The sequence below is a fragment of the Prionailurus bengalensis genome, chromosome X (assembly GCF_016509475.1).
Source record: "Prionailurus bengalensis isolate Pbe53 chromosome X, Fcat_Pben_1.1_paternal_pri, whole genome shotgun sequence".
In the NCBI taxonomy this organism is placed as follows: Eukaryota; Metazoa; Chordata; class Mammalia; order Carnivora; family Felidae; genus Prionailurus; species Prionailurus bengalensis.
The window spans coordinates 91,798,943-91,805,811 of NC_057361.1; positions in this window are offsets into that span (position 1 = coordinate 91,798,943).

Genomic DNA, 6,869 nt, shown 5'->3' on the forward strand with positions numbered 1-6,869 from the left:
CACTACTACTGTGGAATATTGCAGAAATCCATAAAAAAAATAATGAAGTCCTTATGAACTGGTCTTTCAGCTTCTACTCTTGGCATTCTGATTCGCATTGCTGCTAGACTGTTTTTTCTAGAAAGTATATCTGACTAGGTCACATCGCTTTTTAAATCCTTTCCATGGACTCTCTGGCACCATCAGGATGGACCTTTTGCTCTCCAGTGTGTCCCCTTCATGTGGATCCTCACATAAAGTTCAAGAACTTATCTAATACTCCCTGAACAGAAACCATAACCCCTGATTGTAGATCCATGGAGAGATATGGGAACCACCTATGAAAGTCACACCGAGAAGTCAAAATTGATCCCTAAGCCACTAGGAAGTAAAAAAAAAAAAAAAAAAATGATGAAGAACATTGGCTACAGCATGTGACTGTAAACTCTCCCTGTCTCCCGGTATGATAACCATAGGAAAAGCATATAAGCCCAGTGATGTAGTTCTGAAGCTGAGAACTCACAAACTGGGTAAAGGAGGGCACATTTCAGAAGAAGCATACAGCGTCCCCCATTCCATGCTGTTTGGATTTGTCCTTCTTGTTGCTGCAGGTTAACCTCACTCCAGAAAAGTAAGCTAACTCCTCTCTTATTTTGGTGCTCCAGAAGTCATGGTCCTTGACCAATAACTTGGATGGGTTTGATATATTCAGAATTTTGGGGACTAGCCCTATACTGGTCTAGGGCCATACACACAGAAATCTTCCACTATGGAGTGAAATGTTTTTATACACCTTAAAATGTTCTTACACAGTTACTACTGAGAGCTTCATCCCAAATAGTTTACCAGGTGAGAAGTTCTGTCCTGAAATTCAAAAGCATGAGTGCTGTTGGTTTGGCTATAAGTTCAGCCCTGGGATAAAAGGCAATGACCTTCTCTGGGCAGAGCACCCTCAGAGAGATGGACTATGCCAGGGGCCAGGTCAGCTTGGATAAGGACCCTGGCACAGACTATGAACTTTTCTTGTGACCTTCAACATCTCTAAAGAGCATCTGGGAACAACTCAGCCTAAGAGAGTCCAGAGAAAGGAGAAGAGACCCTCTTCTAGGTCTGGGAAGAAGGATTAGAAAGGTGCTTTCATACTCTCAGTAGTCTCCAGACATGGGGGCAGTGGGTGTATCAAAAACTCTAGAGTTAGAACAACTTTGATTCAAATCCCACCTCTACCACTTAGTCCTGTGAGTTCGATCCAATTCTGTAAACTCCCCAGGATTTCACTTCCTCATCTGTAAAACTGGAATAGTTATACCCATGTAAAATGTAAAGATTGAGACCATGTTGTGAGGAAATTCAGGGCACAAGATTTGGCTCATAGTTTCCTCTTGATCAATGATAGCTTTCCTCTTGCCCATCCTGAGACTGTATGAAGAGTATGCAAAACCAAGAATCCTCAGGATCAGAGCTACCCTTTTTTGATATGGCCCAGTTCTAATAGCAAGGTCTTTGTTTCTGTCTCTAGAGGACGAACTAGAAACAATACAGGATGGATATGGGGTGATTGTTGAGAAGGGGGCCCTGAAAGGAGGATAGTGTACCATTTTGTAAATAAATACTATTAGTTTTACTTTTATCTAAAAACTAATACATGTCCCTTGTTCACCCTGATGTTGCGTTAAATGCTATTTAATAAGATGGCAATATTCCCTAAATTGATATAAAAAATTCAATGCAATCCTTATCAAAAGCCCAGCAGGCTTCTTTGCAGAAATTGCAAGATGATCCTAAAATTCATATAGAAATTCAAGAGGCCCAGAATAGCCAAACCAATTTTGAAAGAAAAGAACAAAATTGGAAATCTCACAGTTCCTGATTTCAAAACTCACTACAGAGTACATTAGTCAAGATAGTGTGATACTGGCAGAAGCATAGACTTACAGATCAGTGGGACAGAGTTAAGAGCGCAGAAATGAATCCGTACATTCGTGGTCAGTTGGTTTTTAACAAGAGTGTCAAGGCTATTCACTTGCTCAAAGAATAGTCTTTTCAACAACGGGTGCTAGGACAACTGGATATCCACACGCAAAAGGACTAAGTTGGATCCTCGTCTTACACCATATATAAAAATGAACTCAAATGGATCAAAGACCTACATATAAGAACTAAAACTTCAAGACTTTTAGAACATGTAGGCATAAATCTTGTGACCTTGGATTGGACAACTGTTTCCTAGATATTACACCAATATCGTAAGCAACAAAAGAAAAAAAGAGATAAACTGGACACCATCAAAATTTAAAACTTTTGTGTTCCAAAAAGACAACCCACAGAATGGGAGAGAAAACTTGAAAATATGTTAAATGACTTAGATCCAGAATATATAAAGAAAACTTACAACTCACTAATAAAAGGACAAATAATCCAACGAAAAATCAGCCAAAGGATCTGAACAGACATTTTTTTCAAAGATGTACAAAGTCCAATAGACACATAGAAAGATGTTCAGCGTTATTATCCATCCGACAAATGCGAATCAAAACTACAAGATATCACTTCACACACTAGGATGCAAATTATCAAGAAGACAAATCTCATAGAAAAATAGATCAGATTTGTGGTTACCAGAGGCAATGGGGAGGGGAGGGGGAATTGGATAAAGGTGGTCAAAAGGTACAGACTTCCAGCTCTAAGATAAAAAGTAGTAGGGATACGATATACAAATGGTGACTATAGTTAACACTGCTGTATAATATAGGGAAGTTGTTAAAAGAGTAGTTCCTAAGAGTTCTCATCACGAGAAATCTTTTTCTTTTTCCTGTATCTATATGAGACTATAGATGTTAACCAAACCTTTTGTGGTAATCATTTCACAATGTGTGTAAATCAAATCCTCATGCTGTATACCTTAAACTTATATCAGATCATCATGCTGTACACCTTAAATGTATACAGCTATGTACGTCATTTATTTCTCAATAAAACTGGGGGAAAGGGAAGACAGATAGCAAGTAGTGGCAGGGACGTGGAGAAATTGGAACCTTTATGCATTGCTGGTGCAAATGCAAAATGGTGCAGCTGTTCTGGAAAATCATCTGTCAGTTACTCGGTTAAGCACAGAGTTACCATGTGATCCAAGGATTCCACTCTTAGCTGTATATACCCAAGAAAATTAAAAAGGTATGTCCGCACAAAAAAACGTGTACATGAATGTTCACAGCAGCATTATTCATGATTGGCCAAAAGTGGAAACAACCCAAGTTTCTATCAGCTGATGAGTGAATAAATTTGGTATCGCCATACAATGGAATATTACCTGGCAATAAAAAGAAATGAAGTTTTGATTCATACTACAATATGGATGAAACTTAAAAACATCGTGCTGGAAGAACCCAGACAAAAAAGGTCGCGTATCATATCATCCCATTTGTATGAAGTGTCTGGAATAGTCAAGTCCATGGGCAGAAAGTAGATTAGTGGTTTCCTAGGGTGGAAGGGAAAAGAGCTGGGAGGAAGTCAGGAGTGATTGCTAAAGCATACATACAGGGTTTCTTTTTGGAAGGGATAAACTTTTCTTTAATTGCTGTGACGGTTGCTCAACTCTGTAAATACACTAAAAGCCATTGGATTGCACACTTTAAATTGGTGAATTGTATGGTATGGGAATGACATTTCACTAACGCTGTTATAAGAGAGTGATACATGTTCATTATGGAAACATGAGAAAACTCAGAAAAGTAAAAAGAAGAAAGAAACTCCATTCATATTTTTAAAAAAAAACTGTGGGTGCCTGGGTGGCTCAGTCAGTTAAGCAACCAACTTCAGCTCAGGTCATGGTCTCATGGTTCCTGAGTTCAAGCCCCTCATGGGGCTCTGGGCTGACAGCATGGAGCCTGCTTGGGATCATCTCTCTTTCTCTCTCCTCTCTCTGTGCCTCTCCCCCTAACTCATGTGCTCGCTCTCTCTCTCTGTCAAAATAAATAAACATCTTTTTTAAGTGCTTATCTTGATGGGGCACTTGGGTGGCTCAGTGGTTAGGCTACTGACTTTTGATTTTGGCCCAGGCCACAATCTCACAGTTGTGAGATTTAGCCCCACGTTGGGTTCCGTGCCCACAGTCAGAGCCTGCTTGGGATTCTCTCTCTCTCTCTCTCTCTCTCAAAACAAGCATTGTTTTAAAAAGTACTTATCCTGGGGCGCCTGGGTGGCTCAGTTGAGCGTCCGACTTCAGCTCAGGTCATGATCTCACAGTCCATGGGTTCGAGCCCCGCATCAGGCTCTGTGCTGACAGCTCAGAGCCTGGAGCCCGTTTCAGATTCTGTGTCTCCCTCTCTCTCTGCCCCTCCCCTGTTCATGCTCTGTTTCTCTCTGTCTCAAAAATAAACATTAAAAAATTTAAAAAAACAACAAAAAGTACTTATCCTGAAATATAAGATCTTGCATGATTCATTCCATATGTTTCACCTGCAGCAAGCTAATTGTTTTTCTCCAAACATTCCATGCTCCCTTGCAAGTCATGTACACACATCATTCTCACTCCTTATAACTGTTGGTCCCTCTCTTCTTCATTCGATTAATTGTATTCATCCATTAAGATGGGCTTAGATATCACTTCTACCAGTGTTTCCTGACTTGGGGGGTTCGGTGTGTCAAATCATTTACACTATGTGCATTTTTAAAATGAAGAGTTTTAATTCAAGACGTATATGTCAACTAAAAAATGAAAATAAATATTAAACAGAACCTCCAAGATTTCTGGGACAATATCAGAAGATCTTTCATGTCATTAAAGGCCCAGAGGGGGCAGAAAGGAGATTCGTGCAGAAAGTAATTTTAGAAATATTCATTGCTGCAAATCTCCCCAAATTTAATCAAAGACATAAATTTACAGATGCGAGAACTCTGTGAACTCCAAACTGTATAAACTTAAAGAAAATCACTCCTAGACAGATAATAAAACTGCTCAACATGAATAAAGAAAAATCTTGAAAGCCGCTGGGAAAAAATGGCACATAATATATATGATAACAATAATTTGAAACAGAGTGGATTTCTCATCAGAAACCATGGAGGGTAGAAGACAAAGAAATGTCTTTAAATTGTTGAAGAAGTGGGGTGTCTGGCTGGCTCAGTCAGTAGAGCATGTGACTTGATCTCAGGGTCGTGAGTTTGAGCCCCCATTGGGGGTAGTTTACTTGAAAAAAAAATAATAAATTGTTGAAAGAAAGAGATGCCTAACTAGAATTCTATATCCAGTGAAAATATCCTTCAAGAATGAAGGCAAAATAAATTCACTCCTAGATGAAGAAAAATAAAGAGAATTTGAAAACAGGTCTCAAAGAAATACTGAAGGAAGTTCTTCAGGCTGAACATAAATGATACTGGGGAGAATCTTGGAACTTTAGGAATAAAGAGAAATAGAAATGTCAAACATAAAATACTATTTTCCTCCTAAGTTTTTAAAAATGTGCATGACCATTGGAAGCCAAAAAAAAAAAAAATTAAAACTTTGTCAGGAGGAGTTTCTAATGTATTTAGATATGCTACCTATGAAACTTTAAAGGATCGGTCATGGGGTGAAGTGATTGTAAGGCTTTACTTCTTAAAAATGTATTTACAGCAAAAGTCAGTTGAGTTTTTGAAAAATGCACATAGTCGTGGAACCAACATGATGGTCAAGATACAGAGTAATTTGGAAACAATAAATATGGGCATTATTCCCCAAAGTTCCCTCAGGCCACTTTGTATTCCTTTTCCTTCTTGCCATCCCATTTCCCCAGGCAATAAATGATCAGTTTTACGTTGCTGGAGAGCAGTTTGCATTTTCAAGACTTTTTTTAAATGTTTATTTTTCTTGAGGTGGGGGGAAGGGGCAGAGAGAGAGAGAGAGAGAGAGAATCCCAAGCAGGTTCCATGCTCAGCACGGAGCCCATTACAGCGCTCCATCCCACGACCCTAGGATTATGACCGGAGCCAACATCAAGAGTCAGATGCTTAACCACCTGAGCCATCCAGGTGCCCCTTGCATTTTCAAGATTTTATATGAATGGAATCAGGCAGGTTGCATCCTCTTGTTCTGGCTTCTTTTACTCGGCGTAATTATTTTGAGATGCACTTGTGTTGTCGTTATCCCACACATATCAGTGTGTATTATTGCATTGGATTCCTTTTGGGAAAACCAAGTCTACTGACAAACTTTATGTGTGCATATGTAAGTACATATGTGCACACGTAAATGAGAGAGGTAAAGATTCCAAGAGAGAAACATTTGTATGCTAGCTGGACACTTCTTGGTACAGTCTTGTGGATATACCGCTGGTATTATAAGTGTAAGGAAGATATTTCCACTTTCTTTTTTTTGTGTTTTTTTTTTTTTTTTTTTTTTATTTTGGGACAGAGAGAGACAGAGCATGAACGGGGGAGGGGCAGAGAGAGAGGGAGACACAGAATCGGAAACAGGCTCCAGGCTCCGAGCCATCAGCCCAGAGCCCGACGCGGGGCTCGAACTCACGGACCGCGAGATCGTGACCTGGCTGAAGTCGGACGCTTAACCGACTGCGCCACCCAGGCGCCCCTATATTTCCACTTTCTATGGGATAGCATATCTTCCTAGAAAGGGTCAAGGCCTACGAATCAATAGATGTGATTGCCTAAGAATCATGACATGATTACTGACCGAACAACCTTGAGTAAGGCAGTGACCCTCTCGGTGGCTTCGATTCCTTATTTTTGAAAACAAACAAAACGGGAATAACAGCACTTCAGTATAGTTGTCATGGGCATTAAAATGAGATGTGAAGAATACAGAGCACTGGGCATGGAGCCTGACACATCGCAAAAAAATCAGAAAGTGTTGGTTCCTTTTCTGTTCTACCTTTTAGTTGGGGGAAAAACAT